The 22,704-nt window shown below is 40.2% G+C and overlaps 1 long non-coding RNA gene across 2 annotated transcripts in view; it reads right to left on the minus strand.

Annotated features, from left to right (window-relative positions):
- Positions 1-9,233: 9,233 nt before the first annotated feature.
- The window catches only part of LOC111661443 (uncharacterized), a 31,980-nt gene continuing 18,509 nt past the window's right edge, over positions 9,234-22,704 (minus strand). The window contains exons 4-5 of one of the 2 annotated variants that reach the window (XR_015437791.1): positions 19,189-19,242; positions 9,234-9,449 (exon numbers count right to left, since the gene is read on the minus strand). This is a non-coding gene — a long non-coding RNA (uncharacterized LOC111661443). Of the gene's footprint in view, positions 9,450-17,570; positions 18,431-19,188; positions 19,243-22,704 lie in introns of those variants that run through there. The other variant, XR_015437790.1, reaches the window with a different exon arrangement.

Below are 22,704 nucleotides of genomic sequence, written 5' to 3' on the forward strand. Positions count from 1 at the left end.
TTGGGTCGTACTTACCACAAACCTTGACAGATATATTTATACAGATGAGGACAAAATCTTTAATCCTCGTTACCTCAGCATTCCCATGTGCACCAAATGACGCAGATACAAAATCTAACAACTACTGGAAAACTCATGCCCATCCAGGACGAGACTTTGGTTACAAAGATTTGAAATAAGAAACATCCAAAAGAAACATACATGTCCTCCTGTATAAAAAAGAGCCCATAGGTCGTTTGTGCAGCAGGCTATTATGAACTATAGTTATGTTTTGTTGCTAACAAAGATGTGTAATATTAAGAAAGTGAAGAAATTTTAACCAAAATCTCAACCTTTTTCCTGAACCTAGTTTTCTGTGAAACCATGGCAACCAGAGTCCGGTACGTCATTTGTATTGCTGCTGCTGCGTGTGCGATAAGAGTTAATTAGAAGTTAATTTTATCATAATCAAAATCAAATCAGGCCATTTGTTCAAGCAGATCTGATACAGTTTCTGAATTCAAACAAGTGATTTAAAGTAACTTTCCAGTATGATTCATGGCATCCAGACAGGAAAGCCAGTGTTTTTTCCTTGTGTTCCACTTTTACCACAAATGTTTCATTAAGAAGTTTAAATGTTTTCGTGGGATACAGACATAGTCTGCAAAAATCAACTCCAAAACTGAAACAATCCAAGCCTCAAGTGTTTTGTGCTGCTGTTTGCAGTTCATCATAGTTCAACAATTGTTTCCAAAAGTAGTTTGAAAAGAGATAAGAAGTTGAAAATGGATCTACCAGGAGGGATTATCCAGAGACACTGGAGGATTACAGTATAACAGCACACACACAGATGTGGTTCTCAGCTCTAAGTCTACATGTGCGTTCCTCTGTTACATCAGAAATGTAGAATTAAATTACACACTGATGTCAGAGCTGAAGAACATGAGGACGATTTAATGCTGAAACCCTGCCAGTAAAAACATTGTGTAGATTGTGTAATGTTTTAAGATTCATACCTAAAAGTGTACACCCTTCAGCTGTTGTTTTACTAAAGAATCGTTATATAACTTTTGTATTACTACTTTTAGAGCTGCACTCATCAATATTTTTTGTATAAACAACGGGTCAAATGAACCCTCTGCAAATTATCACCTTTCCTGAACTTCACAGAGTGCTCTGTTGTCTTTTAGCTAATCTTTTGGCTTTACAGAAAAATTACTGTTTTGGTTTAACAGTGTTCAGTCGTTGATGGATGCAGCATCTGTTTTCATCCAAAAACAAACCAAGTCTATGCTACCTGCTCAGCACTGCATGACAGACTAGCTGGGAGTGTTGAAGAGCAGTGAACTACGTGTAATTAAACGAGTAGTTTAAGTACATTTTGCAGTAACTTAATGGTAGTTCAACTACATTCATATGCACACAGTGATTCAAGTAGCCTAGTTAAATAACTTTCTTGTAATTTTTGTTTAGTGAACTACTGAAATTTCAAACAATTATATTATAGACCAGCCCGCATCACTATGAAGGCAAGCATTCATCAGACAGTCACCACCACACACTTGCTCTTCCTGTAGTGCATGTGCAAAAGCCAAGCATGGGCGTTGCTCAGTGCTCACACTAACAACATCATCATGCATTAACTGCCCGAATCTCAGCCTGAGGAAGAATCACCATATTTTCCCAAAAACCAAAGCTGACATTCGAGCACTTTCCCATGAACAGTGGGGTATATTTTTTTGGTAGGCACTTTTTGTGATGCATGTGACTTTTTTGTATATTGTCAATTTCATCTTTTTTTTTTTTTACAAAGTAGTTTGAGCTACTTTTTCTAAGTAGCTTTAACTAAATTTGATTTCTTCTTAGCATAGCTTTGCACTAGTTCAGCTTCTTCCATTGTAAAGTAACTGTTAGCTCGCAAAGCTACACTGCTCGCTGGTGAACATGTAGCATTTAGCACCAATAGAGGGCTAGAAACACAACTCCCAATGAATGCTAATGTTCTCTGCTGGATCTGTAAATTGTTATGTTAAAGTTCCCATACTTTACACTTTATAATGTTATTTGCTATCTAGTTTTATGTGAGCCAATCAGAACAGAAGCTCTGAGTCTCTTCTCTGATTCGCTGAACGTTGATCTGATAAAAATATAGCAGATTTCAAGTGAACAACAAATCCTGCAAGGTTGGATGGTGGGTCCAGGTGGGCGGGGCTTTGGGCATGGCCGAGAGCGGTGACTGCTTTGTTGTGACATCACAAAGTTCCAGAAGTCCTAACGGCTCAGTTTCTGAATACAGGCTGTGTGCATTTCTCTGTGGACTGAGGCTTTGATACTTTCACAGCATTAATATAGAACATAGACCTGCTAAACCTGCTCAAAGAAGACATCTACCTTTATACAATATGGGACCTTCAAGCTGATAGTGTATCAGTGTTGTCTATACACTTTGTTGCACCGCCCCCAACTGGTCAAAAAACATCTTTAAAATCATTCAGCAGAATTCATTTTTCAAATGTTCATTTGTGAGCTCAGTGTGTCCCAAATAGTGATACTTTCAACAAAATGTGACTTAAGATTTTAGGTGGAGTGGCACTTTAAAAATTAACACGCCACATGTTTCAAATATTTGTGGTTCTCGTAATTGTGAACAGTTGTTCCTGATGTTTTAGAGAATCTCTTCAAAGTAGTAACTCAATGAAAAGCCTGTCTGGAGACAGCTCTGTGGATACGTCAGTTCACCAGGGGAATAAAAATTAACAGCAGCACTGCTGAAATGTGTCTTTTTCTTTTTTTTTTTTGACTGATCCCATTAGTTGAATCAGACTATTGTACAAAATTTTCCCCTGCGTGTTGTCCTGGTGATTAAACAAATGACTTCATTGTGCTCAAGCCCACAACGGTGCAGCTCAGCCCTGCTGGGGTTAAAAGCAGTTGGTTTTGTTCGGAGAAAAGCTATGAGCTAACTGCACATACATCATGCTCCTGCCAGATTATCAAACAGACAGAAAACTAATTTCTACACTTATCAGGACTAAATGAGAACATTGTTCTGGTCAGCACAATTCTTAATCTCAGTTTTAGGATCAGAGACATTTGGGCTTGGGTTTACACTACAACTAGCATAATGTTTTGGATAAGGGTTTAGGGGTTAAAGGAACCCTATGTACATTTCTTTTAAACAAACAGCTGTGTTTACTTACTCCTAAATTTCATGGAAGAGCAATATTGAATCACTAGAGTAGGGGAGATAGAGGAAAGGTAGAGAGGGGGGATGGATGGGGGGGTGGAGAGGGGGAGAGAGAAACCAGGAACAGCTGTAGGCGGAGAAAAGAGGAGAGAGTCGGGGTTCGGGAGATAGAGGGAAGGTTGAGGGGTAAGTTAAGGAGGGATGGGGGTAAGGTAGATAGAGGATGTGTTTGAGAGCGACTGTCCTCCAGTCTGAGTGGAGCAACCAGCCGCCTCCTCCACCTGACTGTCGCCGTCACACTTCTTATTTCTGTGCATCCAGCTCCAGATCCCTCTCTTCTTCTCCGTCTTCTCCTTTCCTTTGCTCTCCATCTTTGCCTTCTCCTGTTTTTGTTTCTTTTTCTCTGCCTCCTTCTCCTCCTCTTTCCTCTTCTTCTGTTCTTCCTTCTCCTCTTTTTCTCTCTTTTTCTGTGCCTGCTTCTCCTCTTCTTTTTTCTTCTTGAGTTCTGCCTTCCCCTTCCTTGTCTTTCTCCTCCTCCACCTGTTTTCTTCTCCTCTCTGAGCTCTCTTCTCTGCTGGCGACCTCATTTAATGGTCAGATGAGTCAAGTACATGTAAATTATGAATTCTTTATTAATCATCGCATTTCCTGCTTTTCCAGACTTAATTCATTAAGTCTATTGTTTAATAATGTGGAAATTAAGTCAATCCAAAACTTTTCTCTCTTTACTTCACCACTAAACACCATTTTTTTTCTCAATAAAAAGTTATTGAAGCGTCAAATAAAACTCACTAACATGCTAATGGCCGGTTAGAAATTGTGTTAGCCTGTTAGGTTGCTAAGGAGACAGTAACTTTACACCGGTTTCTGTCTTGTATTTGTCTGTAAATCACTGTTTTTCTAGTGGAGCAGTTTTTACTATAATGGAGGAGGTTGTGGAGGATTCAGCACATCTAAGCTACAATGGCTTCCTCTGTTTTAGACTCTCGGGCTCTTTTGCTATTGGTCAATGGTGAAAATCTGCAATTCAAATAAGTTTTTCTTTTTTCAGTTTTAGGCCTGTAACCACACTTATTTCCATTTGTTTAAACTATATGTAAACAGAAATGTGAGTGTTTTTTCTGGACGGTTACATGCTGTAAAACCTGCACAACAGTCTTGTTGCTGTGATGTTACCAGGCAAGTAGCGGAGACACTTCTCAAACAATGAACAGAAGGACAAAGTATTTCCACCTCATAACTCATAACTCATAACCTCTAACTTCCTAAAACTACAACTTGAGATATCAATTGTCATTTTGATATCTCAGCGTAATATGTTCATTAGTGGAGTTTGGACTGTTGCCGGGATACAGGAGAGTGTTTTATCTCCGTCTGGCTACAGATCTCTAAATGTATTGAGTATTTCCAGTTTTCCAGTAATGCGTTTTGCGCACCTTTCAGAACAAAAGCGTGCACTTCACACTAACATGATGTAGGCTACCCCCTTAAACTGTTATACAACAGAGTTAAACATCTAATGGTTTATAGGGTGGATAAATGAAGCAGAGACATGTGTGGGTGTGAGAGTGAGAGAGAGAGAGAGAGAGACTTGAACACGGCCAGAGTGAGCCACGCAGTGAGTTGTTGAGCCAGTGTTGCTGTGTGCCAGGGTCATGACACGGAGATGGTGAGAAGTAAGTGAAAGCAGATGAGAGTGCTAGTCATGCGAGAATGCCCTGGGCCGACACCTTGGCTTGTATTTCATGCCAGGAAATGAGAGAGAGTGTGTGTGTGTGTGTGTGTGTGTGTATGCGCACTGGTGATTTCATTAGACATTTTCCTATGTGTGTGCGTATCTGTGTGTCTGTGTGTGGGTGTGATCAGCAGGGGCGGCGGTGGTGGTGGTGGTGGTGGTGTTTAGGAGGGATCTCTCCCATCAAAGACGTGATGTTATGTGAGTTAATGTTAATGTGAGTTAAAAGTAAGTTGTTTCCAGTTCAGTCTGTCAACACTTCATTCCATTAATCTTCTGTCTTCTAGTTCGTAAAAAACCTTTGTTGGATACTTTTTGTCTAAAACAACACAAAAAAAATCACACATGCTGCTCCAGAGATTACTCCGATCCCTCACAGACAAATGTTGAAGCCAAACATTTGTAGATTTAGGGTCATTTCCAAGTGCACTGTGTGAAAAACAACTTATACTTCATTAAGCCTGAGAATTCCCACTAATACAACCAAGAATATACTGATCACTGCTGAATCTGTGCAGGGGGGGTCAGCTAAGGAGGCCACTGTTTGCTTTTTCTCAAATGTCAAATGCATCCGGAGCCTCCCCTCCAAATTCCTCTGTCCTGCGGTAAAGGAAGATGGAGGTAGGAGCTTGGAAATCATGACTTCCATAAGAAGATATGTTTGTGGTTTAAAGAACCAAAAACCATCTGTCTCTGGAGCTCTAGTAACAACAGGTCAGTAGGCCAATCAGAAGAGAGGAGGCTCTGAGCCGCTCTTCTGATTGGCTGACTGTTTTCTGAGTGATCGAATAAAAAAATATAGCAGATTGTAGGCAAACACTCAGAGAAACCAAATCCTGCAAGGTTGGATGGTGGGTCCAGGTGGGCGGGGCTTGGGGCATGGCTGAGAGCAGTGACTGCTTTGTTGTGACATCACAAAGTTACGGAAGTCCTGACTGCTCGTTTGAAGGCTCAGTGTCTGAATACAGGCTGTGTGCATTTCTCTGTGGACTCAGCGCTTTGATACTTTCACAGTATTAATATAGAACCTAAACCTGATCTATAATCTAACAACACATGTAATAAATCAACCTTTATACAATATGTTAATGGGTTCTTCCCTGGTTCATGTGTGATCCCTCCACCGAGTTTGGAGTGAGACGTGAAGAAACACATGCTGTCAGATGATCAGGCGGGTTTGACACAAGTGAAAGCATAACTTCCTTGCATTCCCTGCTCCAGTTTCCATTTCAGCAAATGTTTCAGCTTATTTCATTCATGTTGTAAAACAAATATTTACAGCAGATTGTCGTGGAGCCTCATGTAACTATCTCCATATCTGAAGCCGCAGTGGTAATGACTCTTCTAGGATTGTTTTGATGTTGATGCAGCAAAGATGTAAAAAGCACGCTCATTACAGTCTGTAACGCCCAGCTATTACAAGAGGAAGAATCTCATCCAGACGTATGAACAGTGTAACTCCCTCTTTCCATGACAGCAAGATGTAATTACATTGAGACAGACTACAGCTTTTGTGAATAAGATTTATACAGCCAACTAATGTCCACAACCTAAGTCACCAAGCATGTTCTGGTTCCGCCCTGCCAATAAGTCTCAACAAAGTTTATCTTGGTTCAAAACAAAGTGCTGAGATGAGTCAAGCCACTTCTCTGCAGATTACAAGGATCAAAATGGGCTTTTATCATTGTATGTAAATGAAGCAGTTTACATTTTTCATGGCCATCACTCATTTCTGTCATTAGCAGCGCAAACTCTGTTGATGAAGAAATGCAACTTCAGAGTTCAAGGCTTTTATTTGTTGGCACGACGATGAGATGGGACTCTGTGTAACGGAAGCTCCACATCTGGACTGGGGCCTTTTGGATCACCACATGCTGAAACTACAAGTGATTGGCCAGACAGCTGTAAGACAAAGAGATGTTGAGCTGTAACCCAGAGTTGTGAGTCACAGAGGGGGAGGAATGTTTGAAAACTAATGGAGTGTGATTGATAGAGGTGAAGGAGAAACATGTTTTTGGTCGGAGTTTCAATAGTGAAGCATAATTCTGGTTTATTATATCTTTTAAAATTTTGACCCGCATTCCTATTGAGAATAAAACTCACAAGTTTATTGCTGAGATCTGGGAGTGAGACGTGATGAAACACATGCGGTCAGATGATCAGGCAGGTTTTAAACAACCCCCCAGGTTAGTCAGTGGGATTTGGAAGAAAAGAAAACACATCTGTTATAAATGTTCATCAGCTTTTACAGACCCACTTCTTTGTACTTGTGCACATATTTTCTATGCAATAATGGAAAACTGACATTTTAGCTGTGCTCATTTTCAGTTTTACCTCAACTTGTTTACAATCACTGATTATCTCACTGCTCATGTCCAAGTTACTTTAACTAGGACACTAAATATACAAAGATACAGACACACACACGGAGAGAGACAGATGTTCGAATCAGCTGGAATTAACAGTTAGCAGCAGAGCAGTAAGTCTGACGTGACCGTGGAGTTAGTGGAAATTTATGTTGCTGTTTGATGCCAAGCACCTCCATGTCCACATGTTGAAATGTTCTCCAGCAACACACTGAGCCGTGGACATAGGTTTGCATATGGACAGTACGGACATGTCCCTACCAACATCTGAGTGAAGCCGATCGCATGTTTGGAGTGAAGTCACGTTAAATTATTCCAGTGTGTCCTCCAAGAGGCTACGTCTCCAAGACAACCAAATTAGGCATGCTAGCATTTGACTGACTGAAAGGACGGGAGCTAGAACAGGATATGGCAGCTTGAATGTAGCTGACAAATCTGCAGAAATGATGTGAACATGGAGTCTCTGAGGAAAAGAAACATCTTGTGGATCCAATGTCATGAAGAACTGAGGCTGTTCAGACAGAACAGAAACAAACAAAGATGAGTTGAAGAGTTTAACTATTATACAACGTTTGTGTATAAAGATGGACGACATGACAACTCCCTAAAAGTGAAGACAAAACATCTCGATTGCCCCCCTGGTGGCTGACTGCAGTGTAGGTCATAAACCCCGCCCCCTCCATCTTTGAGAATGGGACAGGTCGGCCATCTTTATATGCAACCATTGCTAGTCTTTACATTTCTATGAATCTAATCTATATACTTTGTATTTTACTGCATATATAAGAAAATTAAGAAAACCAAGCATCCAAACTGAGAAGCACATGTTTGATCCCGTAGATGTTCATCCTGTCTCATCCTGAAAATTCATTATAGCTACTGTGGTGAAGCAGGGAGGCTACACAGCATTAGCAGGATCATAAAGCTCTGTGGGCTGGACGAGCTCATGAAAATCCTTTCTGGTCATGCATGCAGAGCCAAAATGAAGGAATGCTTACAGTGATTATAGGCTTTGGTTGGGGATTAATTATCACTACATGAATAATTTTGGTGAATTATATGAAAGCAGGCCAGGGACTGGCAGTTCCAGAGATTAGACATGATTTGTTTAATTAGGTTGCTGTCTAATTGAATTACAGATATTTCTAGATGCTATTCTTGATTTCTCACTCTAAAAATGTTCTGACATTAAACTGGTTGTTTTATATCGTTTGGGATTAAATCTGAACACGCTATGCAGTGTGAGGGATCGCAAAGATGAGCAGAACACATCTTCAGCAAATTCTCAGCCTCTTCCTGAACCCTGAGGCTGGATTTCGAAGTATGCGTGCTGTCTGTCAGCACATTCAAGGCCAGAGATCAGCAATGTAAATAATGTGATGTTATTTTACAAGGCTGGGTTTTATATGGTCTTTTAGCGAAAGCAAGGCAACGTAAAATCTGTCCTCTGGATGAAGTTATACTCTGCCTCTTGCGTAACAATGGACTGGGCCACTGGCACATTTTCAATACAGTGTCAAAAAAGCCTACTATCCTGGTTCATTTCCATTGGTCAGATCTCACACTGTCGGCCGACACCCGAGAAAAATGATACTGAACCACAAACACTGACATTGCCTCCTCACATGGTTTGAATCTGATGAAGTTACACTATGAGTAATGCTGAATCACAGAGTTCCACTATAACTGAATCTGTTTCATTTCATGCTCGTGGTCAGGTCGCCCAGAGAAACAGCGAACAACACATCCTGCAGAAACCTAAAAAATTAGGAGTGGAAGAGGAGGAGCGGGTGTTCACAGCAGCTACAGTGACCCTCTGTCTTACTTATTCTTTCTCCCTCTCCGGCAGACATCATGTCAGAGCGAGAGCACAGCTGCTTCTAATGTCACGGCAGTACTGAATGTTCAGTGCTTAGACATCCAATTAATCACTCCAAATAAATATGGGGAAAGTACAACAGCAGGAAAAATTAAAAAAAAAATTTATTGGAAAGTTATAAAAATTGAGTTTTTTTTAAATCCACATTACGGTAAGGACTGAGTTCACACGCACACGGTGTCCTGGCTGCTGGCCATATTCCAGTCAAGGTCGAATTCGGGTGATGTTGTTTACATGGACCTTTGACTTCATGCATTTGACTGCCAATGCCCCAGTTAGACAATGCTCCTGTTCGCCAACACACTGTAAAAAAGAAAAAGTTACTTCTCATTTTACATGTAAATTTGGCCACTGTTACGTAATTAAAGAAAGGACATTCTCAAACTTTTTGTCTCCACAAACCTTAATTCATGATCCCTTGCCAACACTAGAACACAATAGCCTTCTATTCACACATAAAGGGAAAGAGGTCATTTGATGTGCTTAACAGAAACTACGAAACATAAAAAGACGGACACTGCATTAAACAGTACAAAAACAGATTATAAAACAGGTAACATCTAATTAAAGGTTCCATATCTTAAGTTTTTCTATTGTTTTATTTGAAGTGTTGATCCATAAGAAGATATATTTGTGGTTTTAAGAACCAAAAACCATCTCGGTGTAGTTTTACATCTCCTCCCTCAGGCTTCTCTCTGGAGCTCTAGTAACAGCAGGTCAGTGAGCCAATCAGAAGAGAGGATCTAAGCCTTTTAAGGCTCAGTTTTTGAATAGAGGCTGTGTGCATTTTTCTGTGGATTGAGCACTTTGCTACTTTCACAGATGTGGAAATCTACCTTTACACAATATGGGAAATTTAAAGTGCAATACTTAATGATTAAATGAAGGCAGTAGAGAATAGAGCATTATTTAGCTTCTTTTTAAAGTCAGTTACGGTTTGGGCAAAGTTAATATCCTCTGTGAGCTGTTTCCAGCAGTGGGCAGCATAGTGGCATCAAGCAGACATGCACAACTTTAGCATTCCTTTTCGGGCAATTTTTTCTCACCACCTGACGTGTTTAAGTCAAATAGTCACTCACCTTTTAGCTTGAAATATGTGGCTCTTCTGCGGCGTGTCCTCTAGCTAGTAGAAGCTAACTTTGCCTGCCCTTTGGTGTTGGACATGTAAGCGTAAAGTGGGTTCATCAGAGCTTTTTCACCCCCCAAAAAAAAAAAATTTGCTGCTGGGAACAATGCTGACAGGAGCGGTGAGAATGGAACAAAACAGTAAAGCTGCAGGCCATAAAACCAAAACAATGAGCTGTAAAAAATGTTAAAACACCACGTAGAGGGAAGGGAAACGGAAGATCCGGGTAATAATTCTCTTTGTATTCATGGCTACGATTAAACCCTTTGACATCACACATATATATATATATATATAATAATTTGATCTACAGTATTGCCCTCAGTTGGAGGACATCTCTTCAGGATCGCAGCAACCTCAGCTGAAAACCAACAGCCAAAAACAACAAGCTGTCATACCAAAACAAGAAAACAGCTTATGGCAAATAAGGTTAGGGAGCAATTGTGGTATTGCTTAATGTGTTTTTGAAGCAGCACGCACGTTGTTGTCAGGAGGCAAAGACATGAACCCAGTCTTCACTATGAGAGTGAAGCATTTTATGTAAGAACCACTTCCCGCTCTAAATACTAAAACTAATTTACTTTACTTAATAAGATCAATTATACTGAATACAATTAGCATACCATGCTCACTCTCTTTTAAGTTGTCAATATAAGATTAAAATTAATCTTAAATATCAGGCTGCCATTGTTTGGTTTTATTTAAATCCAAGAAAGGAGCTGCCATTAATCCTACAATTAAATCTGGCTCATGCTATAGATCTATCTTCAAAGAAGATCTTTAAATAATTTATTAAACTGGTCCTCTGACTGGCCTCTTTGTTTGTGGATGGATAAGCTGGGAATCACGTCAAAACTTCAACTTTACACTGGTCCAGAGACCAACCAGAGTCCTTTCCAAATCTGTGGTGTTCTGAGAAGTTTTATAAGAGGACTCACCATGCCAATTAACCAAACCCTGCTCTTTGGAAAATTGTTTTTTGAGTGCAACTTACTTCTGATTATTCCACTGAGCAGCTTCAGTGTGAGACCCTTTTTTTTTCATAGCCATGATTGACTCTTTTTGTGGTTTGCCTTGTTATAAATGCATTACTGAGAGCTGGTGGTCTCCCAAAAGAAACCTGTAAAAATAAAGAATAACAGCCAAAAGGTTGACGTCTGTGGGGTTTCAGCAACAATGGCCTCTGACTGTAGGAAGAACTAAATCACCTTGCACTAGCACAAGGGAACGTCCATACACTTAAGACAATAAAACTGGCATTGCACTAAGCTACTGTTGTATTGGATTTATGACTTGGCATATTAGTGGTGTATTTTATTCAAATGAATAATATCATCGTCACTGCAATTAAATGGCTTCCACGGTGACACAAAACAACATTGCTGCCAGAGGGGATGTCTGGACAAAGACACATTTTTCCTCTCAAATCATCAGGTAATAAAAAGACATATCCAAGTACTGTTTGTTAGCAAGAGTGTGAGAATCCGGTACCACGACAGGGAAGGAACAACTATCCTGGCCTTGAATATGTTGACTAACAAGTGCTGAAAAATTGTCACTTTGTTTAACAAGAGCTGGCACACACATTCGGACAAAGGCCCAAGGCCACTTAGGAGAGCCAGAGGTTGACAGGGTGGAACCTTAGCTGCTAAAAATACCTAACACTTGTAATGTTTTCTATGGTTTTCTGGACATGACAAAGAAATACAAAAAGCACGGACAGCGATGACATATTTGTAATGGCAAGTTGGAAGAGCTTTTCACTCTGATTCATGGAAATAAATGTTATGTTAGAATTAACAAGGGATGGCAATTGTTTGAAGTCATTTGCTAAAGGTCCCAAAGCAGGTCTAGGTTCTATATTAATACTGTGAAAGTATCAAAGAATTTTGCCTCAAACTCTTCAAGTGCAGTGAAGGATTTTTAGCCACATTTCAGTCGCTGTCACCTTAAGTTTTGCCTGTTGAGATTTACTAAACGCTGCCTCATCTGATTTCATTGCAGCAATGTCATCATGCTCCAAGATCCCAGCGCTTACGCATACAAAGTATCTCAACCAATAGAAATGTTGCCCAAATCTATATTAAAAAAAAATTGTAATAAATTGGAATTAAATAATTCTAGTTCAGTATGTGTTGGCAGTTGTGTCTCACATTTGTACATCGTTGTCCAATTCAATGTTATTAATTTATCAGCTTCTATGGTTGACCCAAGGTTTTTCCCCATTTTCCTACTTTCTTTTTTGTCTTTGTTTTTATTTTATTCTTGACTATATTAATATTTTTGTGGTATAGATGATTTGTTAATTGTTAAGTCTGGGTAGGCTTAACTATCTTAAGTTATTTGCAGCACACATTTTGTAATGAAGGGCTACAGAGATAAAACTCGAACTGACTTGGTGACACTAAATTGAACTGTCTCATGCTCGCTGCCAGTAGACTGGTTTCCCAAGAAGTTTTTCCAAAAAGGAAGATGAGGAAGATCCATAAATAATATTTTACACTGACTTTCCTGATTATAAGGTCAAGAGGATCCCTTGAGGCAAAATATGCTTCATGTCTTAATTATATCTGAAGTGGAAAATTAATATATTACCGACAAAAAAAGGCACAGCACTTGAGAAAATGTCATAATCAGTGAGAGTGACTTTTCTTCCTAAGAGTAAAAAGGAAGTGTGTCCTGACGTAGGTCATGACGTCAAGTCATCTGTTTGTCCGAATTACAAATAAATGTGTGGGTTTTTTTTGTAATACAACAAATCCTAAATTGGAATTACACATTCACTCTCACACAGACACATGCAGCCTACTCACTGTGAGTCCTCACACTCTCTCCACATGCAGCCTACTTCAACTTTACACTGGTCCAGAGACCAACCAGAGTCCTTTCCAAATCTGTGGTGTTCTGAGAAGTTTTATAAGAGGACTCACCATGCCAATTAACCAAACCCTGCTCTTTGGAAAATTGTTTTTTGAGTGCAACTCACTTCTGATTATTCCACTGAGCAGCTTCAGTGTGAGACCCTTTTTTTCATAGCCATGATTGACTCTTTTTGTGGTTTGCCTTGTTATAAATGCATTACTGAGAGCTGGTGGTCTCCCAAAAGAAACCTGTAAAAATAAAGAATAACAGCCAAAAGGTTGACGTCTGTGGGGTTTCAGCAACAATGGCCTCTGACTGTAGGAAGAACTAAATCACCTTGCACTAGCACAAGGGAACGTCCATACACTTAAGGCAATAAAACTAGCATTGCACTAAGCTACTGTTACTGGCAAGTTGGAAGAGCTTTTCACTCTGATTCATGGAAATAAATGGTATGTTGGAATTAACAAGGGATGGCAATTGTTTGAAGTTGTTTGCTAAAGGTCCCAAAGACTTCATTTTATTCTTTGATTATAAAGCAGGTCTAGGTTCTATATTAATACTGTGAAAGTATCAAAGCCTCAGTCCACAGAGAAATGCACACAGCCTGTATTCAGAAACTGAGCCTTAAAACCAGCCGTCAGGACTTCTGGAACTTTGTGATGTCACAACAAAGCAGTCACCAAGCCCCGCCCACCTGGACCCACCATCCAAACTCGCAGGATTTGGTTTCTCTGAGTGTTTTTACCTGAAATCTGCTAGATTTTCATCAGATCACTCAGAAAACAGTCAGCCAATCAGAAGAGAGGCTCAGAGTCTCCTCTCTTCTGATTGGCTGACTGACCTGTTGTTACTAGAGCTCCAGAGAGAAACCTGAGAGAGGAGATGTAAAACTACACTGAGATGGTTTTTGGATCTTCTTATGGCTCAACACTTTAAATAAAACACAGGGAAAGTGTAAAATATTAAACTTCTCTTTTCTTAAAGAAGCTATTAGTATGTTTTGCTATCACTACATAGCTAATATTACAATTACCAGCTGTTGTACTGGATTTATAACTTTTCTTCCTAAGAGTAAAAGGAAGTGTGTCCTGACGTAGGTCATGACGTCAAGCCATCTGTTTGTCCGAATTACCAATAAGTGTGTGTTTTTCTTTGTAATACAACAAATCCTAAATTGGTATTACACATTCGCCCTCACACAGGCACATGCAGCCTACTCACTGTGAGTCCTCACACTCTCTCCACATGCAGCCTAAACTAGTGATCATTGACACATAGTGAGCAGTGATCCAGGCCAGACAGAAGCAGCAGGTCACAGATTACGCCGAGGGCCTGCCAGTAATGCTTTCACACAGGGGACTTTCTCTCTCCTTCCCACAGATTACTTTGTCTCTACATTTTTCCATTGCTATCGTAAAGTGGGGGCCGATGTAACTGCCAACTCAAATATCGCTCACTGTCCAGAACATCTCAGAACAGCAGAACACAACTCGCATGGAAATTATCATGCCCCACAAGTGAAAAAACCCCAAACTTAACGATGTTGACTGATCACAGACCACACTCGTGTTAAACCCTGAAAAGAAAGCTCTGTTTATTATACTGACGTACTAACTATATTTCTGCCAGTATTGGTGATACATGCTTTTGTGAAAAGCAGTACATACTTGATGAATATATCAGGGATTTTGTTGAGACAATGTTGGGGCAACAGTGATGGAGATTCCACAATGATGCCATGACAAGTGTTTCCATAAATAACCATGAGCTGCTGAATGACTCTTGGATCGGATGACGTTAATAAAAATGAACTGTATTAATCATAAAACGTCATCAAAACCACAAATGTCCCCATAATTTTCACTATGATGTCATTATTTTTAATTTCATTGATTTTGCAACATTACTTTAGACATTAGAGTCACCAAGGACAACATGGGAGTTTCCTCAGATTTAGGCCTTACGGTAACTGTATCCACATAATAACCTTTCTACTTAAACTTTAGTATTGTATTAATTAATGTTAATTTATTCACAGCACAAATACTAATGACATACGTTAAATTATGTTACATTATGTTGGAGGCAATTAAGATGGGCTACTTTAAAACCTTTAGCACCTAATTGTCACAATTTGTGTCAAAAATCAGTCATACCTCAGTCAAATTTGAACACACACATATTATACACATATGTTATAGTTTTCATGCTCTCAATTCCAACACGTAGTGGTCAGGCGTGCCTCAGTGTTTTCACTGACCAGGATCAGCAGAGCAGGGCAGGCAAACTTTTGACTGTCGTCTGCGGTTAACTGTCTCGTCAAAGTGGGGGATTGCAAACAGCATCCCCAGCTGAGTCATACACAAGTGTGGCAACATAGTCATCTAACCAGGCACCTTCTTGCATCATAGAGGATTTGCAGCTGCATCATAAATGTCCTAGCAACCATGAGTCACACCATCACTGAGATGTACTAGTGACATGGCTTGTTTATCACAAGCAGGACAACTTTTTCAAACAAGATGTCATTGATCAGGACTTTCTATTTTTTCTGTTTCCTATTTACAGTCTTCCTCCTCACAAAATCCAACACAGCCATTATTTCAATTCATTACCACAACGCTGGTTTTAGTGAACACCTTTCGATACAACTTGGACACATCATCAGTCATGTTTCCTGTGGTCATCGGGTGTTTCGGGTCATTCAGCATCAGAGACACTCGCCCAGGCGACTCAGTCGGTTGATAACTTAAGCCTCCGCACCCAACCTCAATGGGGTTGTATCAAACCTCCATCCTTTGCTACGACATTTACCTAACAGCCCCTCATACTTAGCCCTGACAAAGGCGATGGACTGTCTCGCTGGTTGTTGTTGCCTGCTGTGAGAAATCCCTGAGCTGATGACATCTGCTATGATCCTCAGTACCTGGTACCAGCGGTAGTACACCTCTCCCAGGGCTTGAGGGCATCAACTCAGGATATGACCCAGTGATCCTCTTCTCTGGCACAGGGGGGCATGCTGGAGTTTCTGCCCAGTCCCAGTAGAAGAGACTGGATGGGCTGGAGAAACTGATTGGACCAGGAACTTTATCCGGTGTGGCTCAGCCTGCCAGAGCTGCTCCCACTGAGTCCACACTCCTTACTTCTGCATCCCTTCTACCCCGTTGGAGCGGGCTTCCTCTACCCCTGCCTGGACCTCTTCCTCAACCAGCTGACGTCTTTTATTTCCCCTCTGCCTTATTGTAGCGGGGTCTTACAATGCTGCCAAGCCCTGTCCGTCCTGATGCCACGGCTCCCACCAGCTCACTATGCTGCAGCGTGGTTCAGCCTGGTCAACTGCCTCATTTGTTCCCCACTTCCTCCCAGTCCTCACCTCCATGCCTGCTGAGGAGACTTTGGTGCTGTTGGAGTCTCCGTACAGCAGCACGTCTCTTGCAGGGGTAACCATTAACTCTTCTGTCAGCCACCTGAAGGGAAGTCACAGCTCGTTCTTACTCCTGTACAAGGAGATGCTGGTGAGGCTTCATGGAAGGCCCAACCACCTGCACAGGAAGTGTTGTATCTTTCTCTCAAATCCCTCGACACTGGTCAGTGGAACATCATGGACTAGCTGTGGCCAGTGGAGTCATGGCAGAATGCCATGTTGGTAGATCCAAGCTTTAAACTTGTCTGTCAGTCCTGGCTCGTCTACCGCCTTGAGACAAATTCCTGCTGGTTGCTTGGAGTGATGACACCCAAATCCCATTGTGCATGAACTTACTAAAAGTAAGATCTGTCCTTGAAGTTGATTCTGTTAACGTAAAAATTATGTCATGGGTTTTCCCAATAATCTTCATCAGATCTCGTCATCCCTAATGCCCACTTTTTTTGGTTTTAGTTTAGTTGTTAGAGGAACTAATAGTTGATGCAAAATCTTTGTTCCTAATTGTTGTGGAATAGGATAAATCCTGATCCATAAATGTGTAGTCTTGCTTTGTTTCTAATCCATCTGGCAATATTCATTGTTGACTGTAATGGACTGTATCATGTCTAAAGCATTTCTACATAGCTTTATTATTGATGCTTTGTGAGATTGCGTATTGAAGCAATCTCATACAGCGAGAAAGTAAATAGACACGCCTTATATTTGACTAGCAGGTAGGTAAAAGATAAGACCACCTCACACGCAATCATTTTTTTTTGTTCTGGGTAACACTATCTCAACAATCTGCGTAATTAGCTTGAGATGACGGTTCAGTCACTGAATGGAAGCACAGAATGTAAAAAGGAACAGACGACTGGCGCCACTAATAAACCAGTTACTTGTTAATATTGAGTCAGTACATTTAACAGTTACTGTTATTGAACACAGGAGTTAGTCAGTTAAACTAATGATCTTCATCTTACATTCAAGGCATTAACCTTTATTTACTCATTAATACCAACGTGATGTATACAGTATGTTACACTGATTGTACAACTAAATTAAATACATTTATAAGAGTATTACTCTTTATCTATTTGCATTTATAATTTATGTATGTTTTTTTCCATACTATTTTGCCTCAGAGGCATTTTGCTATTTCAAGTGCAAGATATGACGTCTTGTAAAAATTATTTTTAAGCAAGTAAAACCAGCAACTTTGTTCTTACTTTCATCTTCATCTGCAATTTTAAAATGTTTTGAGTTTTTGTCCCAGAAAGTGAAAAAGTTTCAACATTGGAAGAAAGGTTTGATTTGACATTCAAATATCTTATATCAACAGAAGTAAGTGAATCCAGCTGCCACATCTGCTTCCTCTCTTTAAACAAAGACATGATTTGCATTTTTAACAAGGTGCATCTGTGTGGATGTTTAGAATATAATATTTCTCTGTCGGACAGCATTTAAAATGTGTTCGTATTCGAACTGGACCTGACTCCAGTCTGGTCAGGGATTTTCTTTGTTGTATTTTAGTTTCCTCTGAGTTTGACATACTTTGACATGTTTTTTAGAAAAAATGGTTAAAACAGTTAAAGATTTAGTTTCTAACAGTCCATCCATCAGCCATCTGTTTACACGGTGTATTAAAATGTATACAGACATGTATCCAGACACCTTATCAAGATGAGGAAAAACACATGTTAATGCAAGTTGTAAATGCGCTGTCACCAGAATGTGATCACATCTGCCTGACCACTTCTGGAGGTAGTCTGGCTCACATTGTGTTCAGATCTCTGGTAGGTGTAAACGCAATCTTCGATACCTACAGCTGAATAAGCTCCTCCTCAAATGACTCACGTGTAGGTGTTGCTCCGGAGGACAGAGATCCATCTAAATGAGAATGCATTAAAAATACCAGGGGCCAGATGCATAAAACTCTGTGTATATTCATGACTAAAACTATGTGTATGCACAAAACAAGAAACATGCATACACGTTATTTTATTCTTTTATTCTAAAGCCATGAGTACACATGGTTCCACTTCATAAATCTCACTCATTGAGAAACTGAAACTTTTATATTTTTAATATTTACTAATCACAGTTTTAGAGTCTGTCTAATTAAAGCCTAATTATGACGTCTCTTCCCAGTTGTACTAAAGTAAACTGATGCATGTTTTTGCCTCCCATCTGTCAGAGCCTCGGTTTCACAATTGTTGAAATTGTTCATTTTCATCTTTCTTCGCTGTGTCTGATCATTTGTGTCTACATCCATTTATGGCTAATTGTGGGGGTGGAAATGTTGCTCGTGCACATTCACATTCAGTTTTTCAATGAGTGAGATTTATGAAGTGGAACCATGTGTACTCATGGCTTTAGAATAAAAGAATGTGGTGTACATATATGTATATATATATATATATATATATCATTTTTTCCATTAAGGAATTTTCTTCAACTCTGTTGTTGATAATGTCCGAGGGGCATCTTCTGTTATTGCCACATTTTGCTACATTTTCTGCCCTCGCTATTGAAAATATTTTCTCTGGATATTATCTGTTCTTTGTAGTTCCTGTAGTAAAGTTACAAAAATAATTTTATCAGCACAAGCGTGAGATAAGGTCTTTACAGTACTCTACGGTACTAACCTCTGTCTGGGCCAGCCAACTGTCTGATGCCCCCAGCATCTCAGTCTCCAGTAGCTGTCAGAAAGACATGAAAACATAAATAGAGGGAAACATGACCAGGAACCAGTGTGTTTACCAGACAGGAGAGAAGGCCAAGACAAGCACACACATTCAAATACACTGAGCATTTAGAGATGATTTAGTTTATGTAGTGGCTCAATTGTTGGCAAGCGACATAAAGAGACTGAAGGGCTGCTTTTAAATAAGGTGGAGGCAGCACTTCTGTGAATGGCAGCAAGAGGTTGGCTCCAAAACCAAGTCAGTCCCCATACACTCCCACAGCAGAAATAAACATGTCTGGTACCCATCCAGGTGAATTTTTATATAACTCACCTGTTTGAATCTTATTAAGGCTTAAAGTGGTGCATAACTGAGGGCGTGCCGCTTTGAGCGACAGGTGGGTGAGTGTATGCTTGCCACAAACCAGCATGCACCGAAGTCTCAGCTCCATGCACGCCCCACCTCTCTGCCCATTTTTGGATTAGCCGGGCGTTAGGAGGAGTCAGGTACTGCCAAGATGGCAACAGTGGAGCAGTCCACTCTGAGCTTCAAAACTGCTCTTCAGAAACCTATGGGTACTTCCATCTTTCTTTACAGTCTATGGGGGTGACTAACAACAAATAGGTGTGAATGTTAACAGCATTTGCATTTATTTATTTAAGTTAGTTAATTGATCACATATGGCCTCGTGCTGACGGATTAAAAAAAATACAAATAAAATGTCAAAATGAGTCAGCAGATATACCAGGGTGGTCCGCCCAAGTACAGTCTATGTATGAGAAACCCTGTAAGGTGTCAGCTTGTTATCATATTATTAAAAATTAATTCATTTGTATTAAATCTAGCTGCTATGTGTGCCTTCAGAACTAACTCTATACTTACAGTAGATGTATTAAAATGTGGGTAACTGAAGAAAGTGAAAGCTTCCTGCAAATGCAATCCAGATGTTCTGTGTTGAGGTGTCTTTTCCCTAGCAACTGTAACTGGATGTTTATCCTGGTAGATTAGTGACTGTCCATCTTGTGGACAATTCATGGTTTCTCTCCAGATGGCTGATATTATGTTGTTTTGGGAAAACAGCCAATCACTCTCTAGTCTGTTGTCTCTAGAAAACCTATAAAAATGTGCAATTTTGCATTTCCTCTCGCAGAAACATTCTTTTGACTTCTGTTACAGACAGTCTAATGAGCAGCTCTGGTTTCCCGGCTGCTCAGGAACTGCAGGGAAGCGGAGGAGCACTTCAAATACACTGAGCCTCGCCTCTAATAACTAAACATAAGACACACCAAGCAGAGAGAGCAGGTGGAGCACATGCCATTTGGGCTTAAGTCAGTGCCTGGGTGGCCCTGGTTCAAGTCCGACCTGTGGCCCTTTGCTGCGTGTCAACCTCTCTCTCTCTCTCTCTCTCTCTCTCACTATGACTGTAATAAAAGCAAAAGCCTGAAAAATAACTGTGGAGAAAAAAAAAAAGAAAGATAGTTTGTCTCTTGTAACTTTCTCTCTCAGTGATCATTTTATAAGTAAATACAGCTGAAACCACACAATAGTCTTTGTCTTTAATTTATGGACTTTGTGATTTTGTCAGACGACGTTGCAGTTATAAAATCAGGATTTTACCATAGACGTCACAGCCATATACATTATATATATACGTCATATAAGTTTTGACCTATTGTTTGGTTCACTTCATGGTTTACAGCCACAGCAGGCAAGTATCTTCAACGAAATAGCTCTGAAAACCCACTGAACACTACCTGGTCAGCACCCAACGGCAGGCAGGTAAAATTAGCAACTAGCAACTGAACATAATGGAGCATTTGGCTGCGAGAGATCCATATATTTCCCAGAGGAGCTGGTAGAAGCCAAAACAGAGCTGAAAGGAGAGTGAATACTGGACTTCACATTCGTCAGATGGTAAGAAGCACAACTCCAAATGAGTGCTAATGTTGCTTGTAAATAGGAGGTAACAACAGGTAACAATAAAAACAACAAAAAATAAAACACTGATTAAGAACATCAGATAAAAGTCTTCGAACCTCGTCTCCCTTCAGCAAAGAGTTAGGAGCGCTAAAAGAAACTTGAATCAGCAGAATATGAAAACAGAAGACTGTTTTGGGAAGTTAAATCTCACATCACAGCAGTTTGTAAAAGAGCTGCATTCGGGTGATACTGAGCACTGCAGCCTCTGTCAATATGTGTTGTGGTGTTGCGCTGAATGGAAACACATGGGCTGAGAAGTCACTGCTGTGTAACCACAACGAATCTCCACAGTGCCACAATTATTCAGTAGCTTGCAACATGATGGTTGGCCATTGTTTGTCATGAAGTCGAATCTATTATGATGTTTATGCTGAATTAATCAATTTTCCATTCTTTATTCCTTCACGGACTCTGAGGCACAGTATCTCATCGTGCCACCTCCAACATGACTTCACCAATGTCCTCTAACGATATCCAGTCCGACAAGCGGAGGAATGTGTGATCACAAGCCTTGATTCTGCTTTGCCTCACTTGCTGCATCAAAGCCAAAGCTGTTGCACAAGATTTCCGTTTCACTTTCCCCCGCTGAATGTTGTCTTTGCCACCTTTGAACCTGGCACAATGTTTATGCAAGAATACGCCTGTTTTATCAGCCTCAAACACAAACTGATCCAGAACAAGACAAGAACAAAATGTTTTTAGTCATGTCGTCTTACACTGTACTTGGTATTATTCTCCTGTGCGTTCTTTCCTTACAGTACTTACAATACATATTGACATATATATATCGACAGGCTTTCGGATGGATATATATTTACATATCATATGTTTACAATATGAACATACATACATAAACATACATATTTGTTTGGGCTACACATATATGCTTATTTATGAAATTGTTCCATTTTCTAATAGGTTTCATGTTGTGGTTTCAAGCTGAATTACCAGCACTTTGCACTGTCTGAGCGCTAAAACCAAAGCAGTGTGTTTACAAGCTCAGTGTCACATGTGTAATAGATGGTAAGTATACACGGGCGTTGTAAGAGTTTAAGACAACCAGAAACAAGTTAACATCTCAGATCTGTCGAGCTGGAGGAAACTATTGTCTCTGCGGGTTGCTCTCTTGCTGTTCATATTTGTATGAAATTTATGAGCAAAACTTTACAAAACTGACAAGACTGAGAAAGAAATGCAGCTTTCCCAGCATGCTCTGTAACCACATACAGGTCAGAGCATAAGGGAGAGGGCGACTCTCCTCTGAGGGTTTACAGGGAGGCTGTGCTGTGTGGGAAAACCAGGTCAGACTCACAAATACATGGTGTTTAAGTGAACGCTGATGGGAATCGCAGCCCATTTCAACCCCACCAGGAGCGCACATACTCTCAAGATGAAACTAAAAACACTTCCAAGGAGCTGACTTCCCCACAGGATATTGTTCTGCAACTTTGACTTTAGGGAGCATGTTGAGAGACTGAACCGTGCCGAAGGGTCGTT

The sequence above is a fragment of the Seriola lalandi genome, unplaced genomic scaffold (genome assembly GCF_002814215.2).
Source record: "Seriola lalandi dorsalis isolate HSWRI2012SDOR001 ecotype SW California unplaced genomic scaffold, Sedor1 jcf7180002054544, whole genome shotgun sequence".
NCBI classification, from domain to species: domain Eukaryota; kingdom Metazoa; phylum Chordata; class Actinopteri; order Carangiformes; family Carangidae; genus Seriola; species Seriola lalandi.